Genomic DNA, 13,820 nt, shown 5'->3' with positions numbered 1-13,820 from the left:
TGAATTTACTACCCTAGGATCAGTTGTCTTTCATATTTGATTTTTCCTACGATCTTTTAATTATTGTTAATTGCGTTTTAGTTTAAGTTAATTAAACCTTCATTCTTTCGTTTGCCTGAATATTACTAGAGTTTAATTAGGATTACTTAGAGTGATTCGTCATAATAGTCCCTGTGGATACGATACTCGGTTACTTAATTTGTGCTACAATTACACCGTGTTAGTTGCGGTAATTTGTTGCTAATAATTTAGTGATCAACTTTTTGGCGCCGTTGCCGGGGATTATTTAGAATTTACTTTAATATTTCTGATTAGACTTAAGCATTATTTCAGGCGTTATAAGTTTTAATTTTATTTTATTTTTAGTTTTTAAAATTTCTGTTTTTGTTTGTTGTCTCAGGCGTGTATGATCACGAGATCCAAAGGAAAGGAACATCTAGTGCCTTTGAACTTGGAAATCGAAAAGCAATACAAAAGAGACAACCGCGAAAAGAAAAAGCTAGCAATGGCAGAGAATAACATGGACCTTCAAACTCTTGTGGAAGTCGTGACAAACCTTCAGAGGCAACTAGATGAAGAAAGAGAGCGCAACCGGGCTCCTCCACCAGAGCCACCACTGAATCACATGTATCAGCCTCGAGTTGATCAATTTCAAGGAGGCAAATGGGGACCAACTGTGCAAGCCAACACATTCGAGCTGAAGCCGGGATTGATAAACATGGTGCAAGCTGAGCAGTTTAGTGGAGCGGCTTCTGAAAATCCGCATGCTCACATTACCCAGTTCCTAGATATCTGCGACACTATTAAGCAGAATGGAGTGCCACCTGATGCCATCAGAATGAAGATGTTTGGATTCTCTCTCAGGGACAGAGCGAAGGAGTGGTTCAAGAGTCTGGACAGAGGTGCTATTACTGGATGGGAGGATTTGTGTAGAGCTTTCCTAGCAAAATACTTTCCTGACTCTAAAGCTCAGAAAATCATTGCGGAGATTTCTCACTTTTCCCAGCTAGGAGATGAGATCATTCATGATGCCTGGGAAAGATTTCGTGAGCTGCTCAGGAACTGTCCACAACATGGTTTCACGGAGGATCAGCAAATCATTCACTTTTATAATGGTTTGACTGGTCTGACAAAAAGTATGGTGGATGCCACTGCAGGTGGATGTCTTCTCCATAGAAACACAAAGGAGGCATATCGTGTGATAGAAGAGATGGCCTCCAACAGTTATCAATGGCCGAATGACAGAAGTTCCACGAGAAGAATTGCAGCTGTGAATGAGGAGAGAAATAATTTTAAAGAGAAATATGAAGCTCTTCAAAAGCAGTATGAGTTGGAGAGAAAAGCATTGCTAGCTAAAATTCCTCAGCAGCCGATTTTATCCGATGTAACACAGTTTGAAGATGCTAATTTTGTCCAGCAGCAGTACCAATTCAATAGACCAAACTATCAGGGACATCAGGGTGGAAATCCACCGTATCATCCCAATAATAGGAATCATCCAAATTTTTCCTATTCAAATCCCAACAATGCTGTGCAGCCTCCACCTGGGTTTTCTGTGTCTAATGGAGGAGTCATCAATGAGCCGAAGAAGGATTCACTAGAGGAGATGATGAAGCAAGTGTTGGTGAAGGTGACCGGGATGGAGGCAAACTCGGCAAACATGGGGACCAAAATTTCCAACATGGAGTAAAATTTTTCAGCATTGTCTAAGCAGGTGCAGATGTTGGAGACTCAAGTTGGTCAGATGGCCAACCAAGCAGCTGCGCAGAACAAGCCAGGCCAACTTCCTAGCAACACTCAGTTCAATCCGAAGAGCCAACATCAGCAGCCTCAGCAAAATCAGCAATGTCATTCCATCCGGGTGGTTGATAATCTAGTTGAGGATCCAGAGCAGAGGAATCAAGAGCAGCGGGATCCAGAGCAGAGGGTTCCAGAGAAGCGGGTTCCAGAACAGCGAAATCACTCAGAGCAGAGGAATCCTCCAGAGCAGCGGAATGGCAAGGAAAAAGGTGTCGAGATTTTTGAGGAGGATGATTTGGAGACGATTGTATGCGATTCGCCACCAATTTCTAAGGTGTCGAGTTCTTCTGCAGTTAAGGAGCCCATCCCTAATCCCACATTTCCCAGGCCAGAGTACAAGCATGTGGCGCCTTTCCCGAATCACCTGGCAAAACCAAGATTAGATGAGCAAAGCTCCAATTTTTTGGAGACATTTAAGAAGTTGGCTGTGAATATTCCTTCCGTGGAGATCTTGAGAAACAAGCCAAATGAGGTGCAAATTGTGAAGGCTGTGATGGAAAAGAAGCGTGCATTCAATGAAATTGAGGAGGTGCTCGCAGTGAAGGAGTATCAGCTGCCTCCAAAGAGAGAAGATCCGGGCAGTTTCAATATTCCTGTGAAGATTGGGAAGTCATTGTTTGAGAAAGTGCTGTGTGACACCGGAGCAAGCATAAATGTCATGCCTCTTAAAGTATATAGGAAGTTGCAGCTGGGGGATTTGAAGCCAACCGACAAGACAATTCAACTGATTGATAAGTCTTGCTCTAAACCTCTAGGAGTTGCGGAAGATGTGCTTGTGAAGGTGAGTGATTTTTTCTTCCCAGTCGACTTTGTAGTGTTGGATATTCCGGAGGATCCAAAGATGCCTTTGCTGTTAGGGAGACCTTTCCTTGCCACATGTGGAGCAAAGCTAGATATGCAAATGGGGACGATGATATTGGGAGCCTATGGGGAAACGGTGATCTTCAAGAAACCTCCACCAAAGGAAGTTCCCCAGAACGAAGTGATTAATTTGGCTGACAGTTTTCTAGCAAATTCGGAGGATGAAGAGGTTGCGAAAAATGAGCTGCCCAAGTATGAAGCCAAGGAAAAAACTCCAAAACCAAAAGAAGTTCTGACTTTTGAGATGTGTTTGTTTTTGGAGCATGATGGGGGGTCTTTGAAAACCCATACCCCCAAGAAGAAGAAAGTGAAATTCCGAATTTTTCGGAATAAGAATGAGAAGGGGGCAATGCTGGTGGAGGATGTCCGAGCCAAGAGAAGTGTTTTGGTGGAGAGGGCACCCAAGAGTAGAAAAGCCTTCCGATGGTTAGAATGTTGTTTCCGACCTCCATGAGTTTTTGAGGTATCGTCGAGCTCTAGACGTTAAATTAAGCACTTGTTGGGAGGTAACCCAACTATTTTTCTTTGTTTTGTTTTCCTTCCTTTTAGTTTCGTTGTGTTTTGTTTTGTTTCTTTTTGTTTCTTTGTTTTGTTTGGGGCTTTTGTTTCTCTGTCAGGTTTCTGGAGGTTTTCGTGTTTCAGCAAAGCCGCTCACTTCGCTGCTCTGTCCAGAGAAGCCACCCTCTCCTCTGTCCTGACCAGCGAAGTCACTCACTTCGCTGCCCTACCCAGCGCCGCCTTATTTACTCTACCCAAGGCCACAAACCTCTTCAACGCCTCTCACGAAGATTCAGCTTTGCAATGCCGATATTCAGGGAAGTTTTCTACACTTTTCATATTTCTTTTATGCCCTGAGGACATGGCATACTTTAAGTGTGGGGGAGTGGTGTTTTGTGTTTATATTTTTCAAAATTGGGCGAAATTGATTTTTCTATGCTTAGTTTTTAGTCTCGAATCTGGCTAATTTTTATGAATTTGTGGAAGAGAAGATGGTTTTCGATGTGAATTTCGGGTTTGTGAATGAATGGAGGATATTCTTGTTTTACCTTTGATATATGTTTCTTGTTTGTGCAAAGAATTATGAGTTTTGTTGCAACACTTTTGTAAGTTAGTAAAACGTGATTTGTCCGGTAGATGCTAGAAGGAGTGTTGTCATTGTGATTGCCTACGATCGTATCTTATCTGTGAAATGTGAAAAATGTTGGACGAATTGCCAACTTCAAAATTGCCAGCTCTGAAACATCTGGCCTGTTCTATAATGTGATAGCTCTGAGTCTCTGCTCCTCTAGTCTAACTATGAGCATGGGAAACCACGTGAAAAGACTTTGGATTACATCCAAATGGTTTTATTTCATGAATTATGGCTCAACTGTCGAAATCTCAAGCACACAAAGTGTGAAAAATGGTGATATTGATTATAAAGGCGATCACATTAGGGAATTCACTTCTAGCGGAGAATTGGGTCTGATCGAATTACTTGCATTACTCTTTTGTTGCTTCTTAAACTTTGAGTTACTTGCATGACCGAGAGATGTATGTTGATTGTAAAGTTTTGAATTGACTTTGTGAATGATTGGATGGAAATAAACGTTGTTGAAATCGATCTCTTCCTAAGATTCATATAGATTTTGCTTGAGGACAAGCAAAAGGCTAAGTGTGGGGGAGTTGATTTATGCTTAATTTACACTATTTTTAGGGGTTTGTATGTGCGTGTTTTAGGATAATCTTCTGGAATTTGGTGCGTTTTATGGTGTATTCTATGCTTTGCAGGAGATTTAGGCTTACCAGATGAAAGAATGCAATTTTGGATGATTTTCGCGATTTTTAGGTGTTTTGGTCTGCAGAGCAGCGAAATCATCATTCCTCTGGAAGACCAGAGAAGTCAAAGCCCAGATCAGCGAAGTCAAAAGCCAGTCCAGAGAAATCCGCGGAATGCAGAGAAGTCTCGTCAGAGAAATCAACTCGCCAGAGGAGTCTCTAGCCAGAGGAGTCGCGAGGCCAGAAATATCAATGCCAGAGGCGAGACCATTTCTCTGGCGAAGTCAGAGGAGTCGCTTCCCCCGCTGCCAGAGAAGTCAAGTCCTCAATTCCAGAGAGATCATCCGTTCCGCTGGCGACCCATTCCGCTGATGAAGTACCAGAGATATCACTCTATCCTCTGGCGAGAGCCGCGAATTCGGCAAGAGTAGGAGATTTTACGGAGCGAGCGTCCAGCTGGAGAGTTGCCTTATTTCACACGATTCTATTACCTTTGGAATTCTATTTCCATTAGAAGTATACTTTGCATGGCAACTTTCCATGGTGATCCGAAGGAAGTTTGAAGCTTATAAATAGGTCCTCTTTTGACCTAAAGGACATCATCAGACGGCAGACACCCGAAAACCTTAGTATTCATACTTTAGTTTTTAGCTTTAGAATTTTATTGCTTTCTAGTTTTCAAGGCTTGGATCAAGATTGAAGATTCAAGTCGCTACTTCAGTTTTTATTTTAGTTTTTATACAATTCAGTTTTTATAATTGCATTCTATTTATTTATGTTTATGTTTTACTTTAGCATGTCTGGCTAGTTTCCTTTAACTGATTCTAGGGTTTGTAAATAGTTGATTGAATTTATGTGATTTATTTGTTAATACTTTTGTGCCTTCCAGTTTATGATTCATAATTCCTGGTACTTAATTCTTGTGAATTATCTGATCAATAGTTTGCATGTTTAGCTATTCGGTTTGAGACCTAGCGGAGATAACTGTTTAGCGGATTCAGGAATGTATGATATGATTTTAACCTTGAGACCTAGCGGAGATAGGTGGATCATAGGGAGCTATTCTTAGGAGCTATTGGGAGTTAGTATATTTTCTTGAGACCTAACGGAGATAGAGAATTTACTAATCTACGATCGTTGCTGCTCTAGCGAGAGTAATTGATTACTTAAGTGATCTCTCATCATAACTGGATTAAACTGGTACATAGGGTTAATAGATTTATTGCGTAGATTTAATTAATGAATTTACTACCCTAGGATCAGTTGTCTTTCATATTTGATTTTTCCTACGATCTTTTAATTATTGTTAATTGCGTTTTAGTTTAAGTTAATTAAACCTTCATTCTTTCGTTTGCCTGAATATTACTAGAGTTTAATTAGGATTACTTAGAGTGATTCGTCATAATAGTCCCTGTGGATACGATACTCGGTTACTTAATTTGTGCTACAATTACACCGTGTTAGTTGCGGTAATTTGTTGCTAATAATTTAGTGATCAAGAACGCCAAAACGTTCTTCGAGAATCACTTCAAGAAGACGCCGCGCGTCCTACCTATGATACCGGGAGATTTCACTGCTCGGAAAATTTCTGCAGCAAATAATGCGGAGCTGATCAAACCTTTTTCAGAATCAGAAATTAAAGAGGCCATTTGGAACTGTGACGGTGACAAGAGCCCGGGACCGGATGGCTTTAACCTCAAGTTCTGGAAAGCGTCATGGGAGATTATCAAGAAAGATTTTTTAAAGGTGATGACTGAATTTCACTCCAATGGCAAAATCCCTCGGGGATGTAACTCTTCATTCATCGTTCTCATTCCTAAAAAAGAAGGAGCTTGCTCACTTGAGGAGTTTAGGCCTATTTCACTTATTTGTAGCCTCTACAAAGTCATTGCGAAGGTTTTGGCGAATAGGATGAAACAGGTCATGGATTCAGTTATTTCGGATAATCAGAGTGCCTTCATTGGCGGCCGTTACATCCTAGATGGGGTGGTGGTTCTAAATGAAGCAATCGCGGAGGCTTCTAAGAAGAGAAAGGGGAGGATTATCTTCAAGGTGGATTTCGCGAAAGCCTATGACTCCGTTGAGTGGGATTTCTTGGATTTAATGCTTGAAAGAATGGATTTTGAGCCATTATGGAGGAAATGGATCCGAGGTTGTATCTCCTCGGCGACGACGAATATTTTGGTAAATGGATCTCCATCTGGTGAGGTGTGTTTAGAAAGAGGATTACGGCAGGGGGATCCGCTTTCCCCGTTTCTCTTTCTTGTTGCAGCGGAGGGGCTCCACTCTTTGATTACGAGAGCTGTTGAGAAGGAGCTGATTAAGCTGGTAAAGGTAGGAAATGATGACATTTCAATTCCGCACCTCCAATACGCCGATGACACGGTCTTCTTGATGGAGGATGATGAAAGAAATGCAGTGGCAGTTAAAATGATTCTCAGAGTGTTCCAGCTACTATCAGGGCTTGCCGTCAATTTCAAAAAATGCTGTCTCTTCGGAGTTGGGGTCGAGGAGGATACGATCGAGAGGATGGCGGCTGTTTTGGGTTGTGATGTGGGCTCCTTACCTTTCAATTACCTCGGTATTAAAGTGGGCAGCAAGGGCAAAAAGGTTGCTGATTGGAAATACTTGGTTGAGAAGGTGAGAAAGAAAATCGATTCGTGGAAAAATGGGAAGTTATCTCTCGCGGGCCGTGTGACCTTGGTGAAGGCTGTGTGTGCTTCAATCCATACCGATTTATCAGCTCTCTTTTACCTGTTTACCAAAATCAATTGTGAGTTCTCTAAATGCTTTACTTGGTAATTTTCTGTGGGGAGGGGGTGCTAGTAAAAGTGCGATTGCTTGGGTGAAGTGGAAGGAAGGTGCTTTGTGCTTCAAAAGATGAAGGAGGCTTGGGGCTTAAAAATATTGAGTGGTTTAATCAGGCACTAGTCGTTAAATGGTTGTGGCGGTACCTTACTGGAAGGGACATGCTTTGGGCAAAAATTGTTAGGTACATTTATGGTGAGGTTGAGTGGGGAGAGACAGGTATGGAAAACGCGGGGAAAGGTAGATTTAGAGATGGGTGGTGGCCGAAGATCGTTTCTGCGGCGGGAGGGGCGAGCAATTTTTGGTTTGTTCAAAATTTGAAGCCAAAGGTGGGGGATGGGAAGACCTTTAAATTCTGGACTCAGTGGTGGGTTGGTCAAAAGCCGTTGAAGTTTACTTTTCCTAGACTTTTTCAGTTGAGTGCGAATAAAGAAGCTGCAATCATTGAAGTTGGGGAATGGACTGATACTGGATGGTGTTGGGATTTAAGGTGGAGAAGAGAGCTATTTGAGAGAGAGAGGGAAGGAGTTTCGGAGCTGCTTAGCCTTGTTTCTGGTACTAATCTGTGTGCAGGTAACAAGGACGGATGGACATGGAATGGCGACACTGGGAGAGGCTTTACAACCAAGTCCGCTTATGAAGCTATTAAAGATCAAGCAAACGAGACTACGGAGGCGGTGGAGGAAACTGATACGAGTACGAAGGTGTGGAAGATCCCTATTCCAAACAAAGTCAAGCTTACCGCATGGAGAATTTTGAAGAACAGAATTCCGACGTGTGACAACCTCTTGAGAAGAAATGTGATGTTGTGTGAAGTCGAGGTGGGATGTAACGCCTGTTTTCATCGGCAGGAATCCACGAACCACGTGTTGATCCACTGTCCAAAGACCTCAAAGGTATGGGAAGCAATCTTTCAATGGCTCGGAGTTAGCATGGCGCAGCCATATGACGTGCCCTCGCACTTTCAGTTCTTTACTAGTTTGAGTGGCCGGAAAAGAAATAAGAAGCTCTTGATGGCTCTTTGGTGTTGTACTACTTGGCTTATTTGGAAAATGCGGAATGAGAGTAGATTTGAGAACAAAAGATGGGAGAGTGCAAACTTGTTTGGAGAAATCAAAACTAGAGTGTGGAGTTGGGGTAGAATTTTTGGTTTTGTTAATGATGGAGTTGGGTTTCATAGGTGGATGTCGAATGATGAATCCCCGATGATTTTGTAATCTTCTTGGTACTACTGGTGCCTTTTCGTTCTATAATATTTACTTTCCTTATCAAAAAAAAAGTTTAGTATTTTTTAGTTATTAAATTAAAAGATAGTAGTAAATAATTCAGTCGCAGCAAGAAATCCGGATCCCCAGCGTGTTCTCATCCGAAATCAATGCTTATAATTCTAATAATTTATTTTGTCACTATTAATTAGTGGCTTGTTTCACTTAATTTAGTATCTTTCATTTTCAAACTACAGTTAATTTGGCCGACGTAAACTAATAATTGAAATCCTCTATTTCACAATGGTGATATAAAAGCATTCGTTTTATGTTGGTTTGATCACACTAATCTTAGTCGGCATGAACTCCAATTTTTTTTTTTGGAAATAGCATAAACTCCACCTTAAGAGCATCCACATCGCCTACACGATAGCATCCTACTTGTGTAAGACTCGCATCGTGTAAGGCGATGCAGCCCTCCCTTACACGAAGGCTACACGTTCTAACGTGTAGCCCGTTCGGCCGTTACACGTGTTTTACACGCGCCATTAAAAAAAATCAAATTTTGAATTTGATTGCCTCGATTTCCGTAATTTTTTGACCGTTCAATTTTTTTTTCTCTTCTTTATCTTCTCTTTTTCTTCTTCTTCTTCTTCTTCCTAGTATTTTAATTTATGTAATTTTAATTATGTTTTTAATTTTTTAAGTAATTTTTAGGTTTTTTATTTTAATGAAATTTTAATTATTTAAATTTGAGAAATTAAATTTAAGTGAAAATCATAAAAATCAAAACTAAAAAAATCATGTAGGCATCATGTAACCCAAATACAGTCTCTTTACACCATGTGGTCCCCTCCCTCATAAAGTAAGCTATCATGCAACACCAATGTGGATGCTTACTATTGTACTTTCATAAAGGAAATCATCAATATGGACTAGATTTATGTAATAAATAAAAAACAACTTATTTGAAATTTAGATTTGGTAAATCTTCTATACTTGTAAATATTTATAAGCTCGCGTCATACCATTGTCCCCAAAAGAATAAAACTTTTGGGTATGTGAGTGAGATGGTATTTAAATTAGCTGTCGATTAATTAACTAATCAACACATATTGATGTATTTAAATTAGCTGTCGATTAATTAACTAATCGTAAAAACGACAAATTCCGAATAAATCTTTGAAATATTGAATTAAAATTTTAGGGTCCACGAGAATAAATTAAAAAGAATGAAAATAAAAATACTAAAGCATTGGTTGAATTTTTTTGGCAAGAAGCCCGTTGTCGCCTGCTAAGGCTGGCCTACGTGTCTCACATGACTCTTGCAAGATCACAAGAATTAGTGAGCAAAAACTACTTTTCTTTTATCTTGGGCAAATGCTTTATATATATATATACTTTTCAATGAGATCTTTTATATACGATGAGATCTTAGATTGATCTGTAAGTGTTGATATCCCCTTATAAATATGTGTGTAATTATCAGTTTTCTAGATTTTATTTTGATGCTTTAGATCATTGAAGCTTTTAATTACGTAATGTTGTTTGTAAATGTTTTTGCTACTATACGGTGACGATCAAATCTTAATTTCAACTGTTTACGTAAATTTCTTAATTTTTTGGGCACATGCCAAATGGTGCGATTATCCGTTGATAGAGAATCAAGTCTAGAATAGATCTCATGACTTTTCTCTATCTAAATGTAAGAAAGACAAAAAGGCAAAAGATCTAGCATGCTTTGGACTAATCCACTATAATTAAGAATATTTACATAAATTAAATACAAGTCACATTCACATAATGTTTTTGGTACACTATCACCAAAATCGAGATGTCATCCACCCTATGAAGCGGCCCGGCCACTCTCGATATACACTAGCTAATACTATAAAACTTTGTCAACTTCTCACATATATTGTGCTATTATTTAACTAATATACTTTGTAATGATTATTTAAATTTGCAATTTCGTGATTGTATTCCATTTGGAAGAAATTTGTTTGGTTGCACCCCCTGACATAGAACAATGGCCGCCGTTATATACTAATCATCGTTATGTTATAGTGTTCAATTTGTAGGGCTTAGGAATTGTTGATTTTTCATTGATTGAGCCGAACTTGTAAGACGGTTTTGTAGCTAATTATATATATATAGAGAGGAAGAAGATCAAATGAAAATGAATAAATGTGGTGAGAATTGAAAATGAATGCATAAGTCAGTATATATCTTGCATAAGCTGATTATAATGACTGCACAACGAAATTTAATTAATTAGATAAAATTTTTGTTTTCTCCAGAATTCGAACTCATGTAAAAGTTTATGCAATAATATTATACTACAACTTATACAACACTATATACTGATTAATGCAATATTATACAAAATATAGTATTTTTAGTATAACCCAACCCCTACACGAGGGACACGTACAAATTATGAATGACATGTATGTACAAATGATGAATTGTATATTATATATATTATATATGAGAGAGAGAGAGAAACGATATGAAATTCTTCTTTTGTGAGCACTACTCATCTTTAATTGATGCTAGCATTTTTTTATGTAATTTTTTTTTTTCGATTTTAAAATCTCAAAAATTATTATTAGTATAATTAATTTTAAAAGGTACATAAACTTGATTTATTTATTTGTTATTCAACTTCAAATAAAATATATATATATATATATATATATTTGATTTTGATGTTACTTGTAAAATTAATAGTGTCAATAATAATTATTGTGGTATTATAATTAAAAGAATTTCATAAAAATGCTAACATAGAAAAAATGTGAACGATACTTTTGGTAGGTAAAAATGACCGAACCCCTCACTATTACTCTCAAAAGCTAACTTAAAAGTGTAGGTTTGAATACAATTTTATATCTAACCTAATAAATTCATCTATCCTCAATATGGGATACATCACTCCCATCCCCTTGAGATTCGAGTATCTCGATCCTAACCCTAAAATCCATTGAGACTAAAATATAGTAATTGATATATCATTCCCACCCTCTTCAGACTCCATCGATAATTTGTCAAATCCTAAATTACATCAAGAACAAAAATAGATGGCTCGAATATCATAGAATAAAGACTGAATCTCTAACTACTACTCCTTAGTACTACTCCCTCCGTCCACGAAATGAGTACCCATATTTCCTTTTTCGTTCGTCTACGAAATGAGTACCCATTTCCCTTTTTGGCAAGTGTACCCCACACAACCCTTTAATTAATACTCTCAAAAAGTGGGACCCTTAAACTATTCACACTACACTCCATACATTTCTTAAAACCCGTGCCGTCCACAAATGGGTACTCATTTCATGGACGGAGGGAGTACTATTTATAAAAGGTGGCTCAAGAGTGTAGGTTTAAATTCAACCTTATACCTAAGCCCAAAAGATTCATTTACCCCCTGGCCCCTATGTGAGATGCATAAAAAAGATAAGGGTAATTTTATTCACAGCCCCCATTTTACTCTCTACAGTCTCTCATATAAAATAATAATAAAAATTATTATAAAATTACTATTTTACCCTATTCTTCATAGCCCCAAATTAAATTTAAATTAAATCCCTACTTTTGTATAACCCCCAACCATCAATCACACGCAACTCTTCTTGTTCTTTTCATGGAAAAATTAAATTCTAAATTTTACCATCTTCTTGCTTTACGTTGTGTCATTCCTTCCCAGAGTTACGTTCATAAACGGTAGAATGCGCCGTTGATGCTCCAAGTTCTGCATATCTGTCTTGAGAGTGAGGGATAAATGGGTTTCTTATTTTAATTTGAAGAAGAAGAGGATGAGGCACCTCATAACATTGCCGACCAGAGTTTTGATTCAATCCAATTGACTCCTTTTTTTTGTCAGTATATTCCGCTCTTCCTCTAAAAAAACGAGGAGAAAGGATGAGTTGCAGTAGTAGTGGAGCAGGGACTGTTCAGTGCAGTGCATTTGGGGGATTTGAAGATGTTTGAACTTTGAAGTCATGTTGAAATGGATTCATCTCTCATTTATCATCCTACTGTTTATAATTCTAACTCTCCTCTACATATCGTTGCCGCCAATGGCCAGATCGAGGTCGGAATCTTGAAAATGTCTTACTTTATTTTGCTCAGTTTTAGTTGTTTTGTTTTTCATCCCTTTTTGGGTTCTTGGTGTCTGTTTTGTGAATTTGGGATTTTTGATTTGTGGGTTTCATATTCTCCCATTGCTTTGAGAAATCATAATTTTGTTGGTTTCTGCGCACTGTTTATGATCTATAATGTGTTTATATTGCTAGACGTGTTTTCCAGGGAGTTTTAGCTATGAAAATAATCTAAAAAAGTTGGGGCTATATAAAAGTAGAGATTTAATATAATTTAATCATTAGCTGTGAATAATAGGATAAAATTGTAATTTTATAATTATTTATTATTATTATTTTATATTGGGGGCTATAATGAGTAAAATGGGGGCTGTGAATATAATTACCCAAAAGATAATGATATATAGCCTCTCCATATATCCATATAACCTCAAACTATTTTCCAACTATATATCAATTATATCCTGAACTATTGAAAATAATTTTTTAAACCTTGAACTATCAATTTTGTATCAATTGTACCATTTGTTCATTTTTTTTAGCTTCAAAAATTTGACGTGACTCACCGAATACCACAATATATTTGGAATCGTTCTTTTTTTGACCTATATTACATAAAACGACGTGATTATATGCATTAGTTATTAAAAATTCAAAGGATGAAAAATGGATAATGGGTATAATTGATACAAAATTGATAGTTCAAGGTTTAAAAAATTATTTTCAATAGTTCAGGATATAATTGATAGTGCGGAAATAGTTTGTGGTTTAAAGTGATATTTACCTTAAAAAATTAGGTGATCTTTATCATAATTTTAAGGAAATTTATATATAAAGTGACCTTTATCTTAAATCAAAACAAATAGTAATGTATACATATATATACATATTAAATTAATTAACTATCCCGAAAATTTAAAATAAGTAAAGATGTTACAAATATATCAAAATTCATAAGAATAAAAACTTTTATAATTGTAATCGAAGGAGAATCCGTCATCCGATGAGTTAGAGCATGACATTCTTAACCTAGACAAAATCGCAAGCGCCAAAACATCATTTGAATTTAAGGTTTTTGGAATTTTAAGTCATTAATTGAAAGATCTTACCGGAAGGTAAACCCATTTTAAACTCATATGAATTTAAGTTTTTTAAGATGAATTTAAGTTATTGTCATATCGATCAGATCTACTTTCACCTAACCTCTGAAACAGTCCAATTACAGCACCCCCAAAAATTAAATAACATATAATAATACATCATGTGTACTGCATTTACTACGAAA

At 37.6% G+C, this 13,820-nt stretch overlaps 1 non-coding gene across 1 annotated transcript; it reads right to left on the bottom strand.

Moving 5' to 3' along the window:
- Positions 1–973: 973 nt before the first annotated feature.
- On the bottom strand, positions 974–1,080 carry LOC130996304 (small nucleolar RNA R71). Its single transcript, XR_009092489.1, has one exon. It is a non-coding gene; the product is annotated as a small nucleolar RNA R71 (small nucleolar RNA).
- Positions 1,081–13,820: the final 12,740 nt, after the last annotated feature.

This window comes from Salvia miltiorrhiza, chromosome 7, assembly GCF_028751815.1.
Source record: "Salvia miltiorrhiza cultivar Shanhuang (shh) chromosome 7, IMPLAD_Smil_shh, whole genome shotgun sequence".
Taxonomy (NCBI): Eukaryota; Viridiplantae; Streptophyta; class Magnoliopsida; order Lamiales; family Lamiaceae; genus Salvia; species Salvia miltiorrhiza.
The sequence above is the reverse complement of the archived record's forward strand: the minus strand, read 5'-3'. Positions and strand labels throughout refer to the sequence as shown.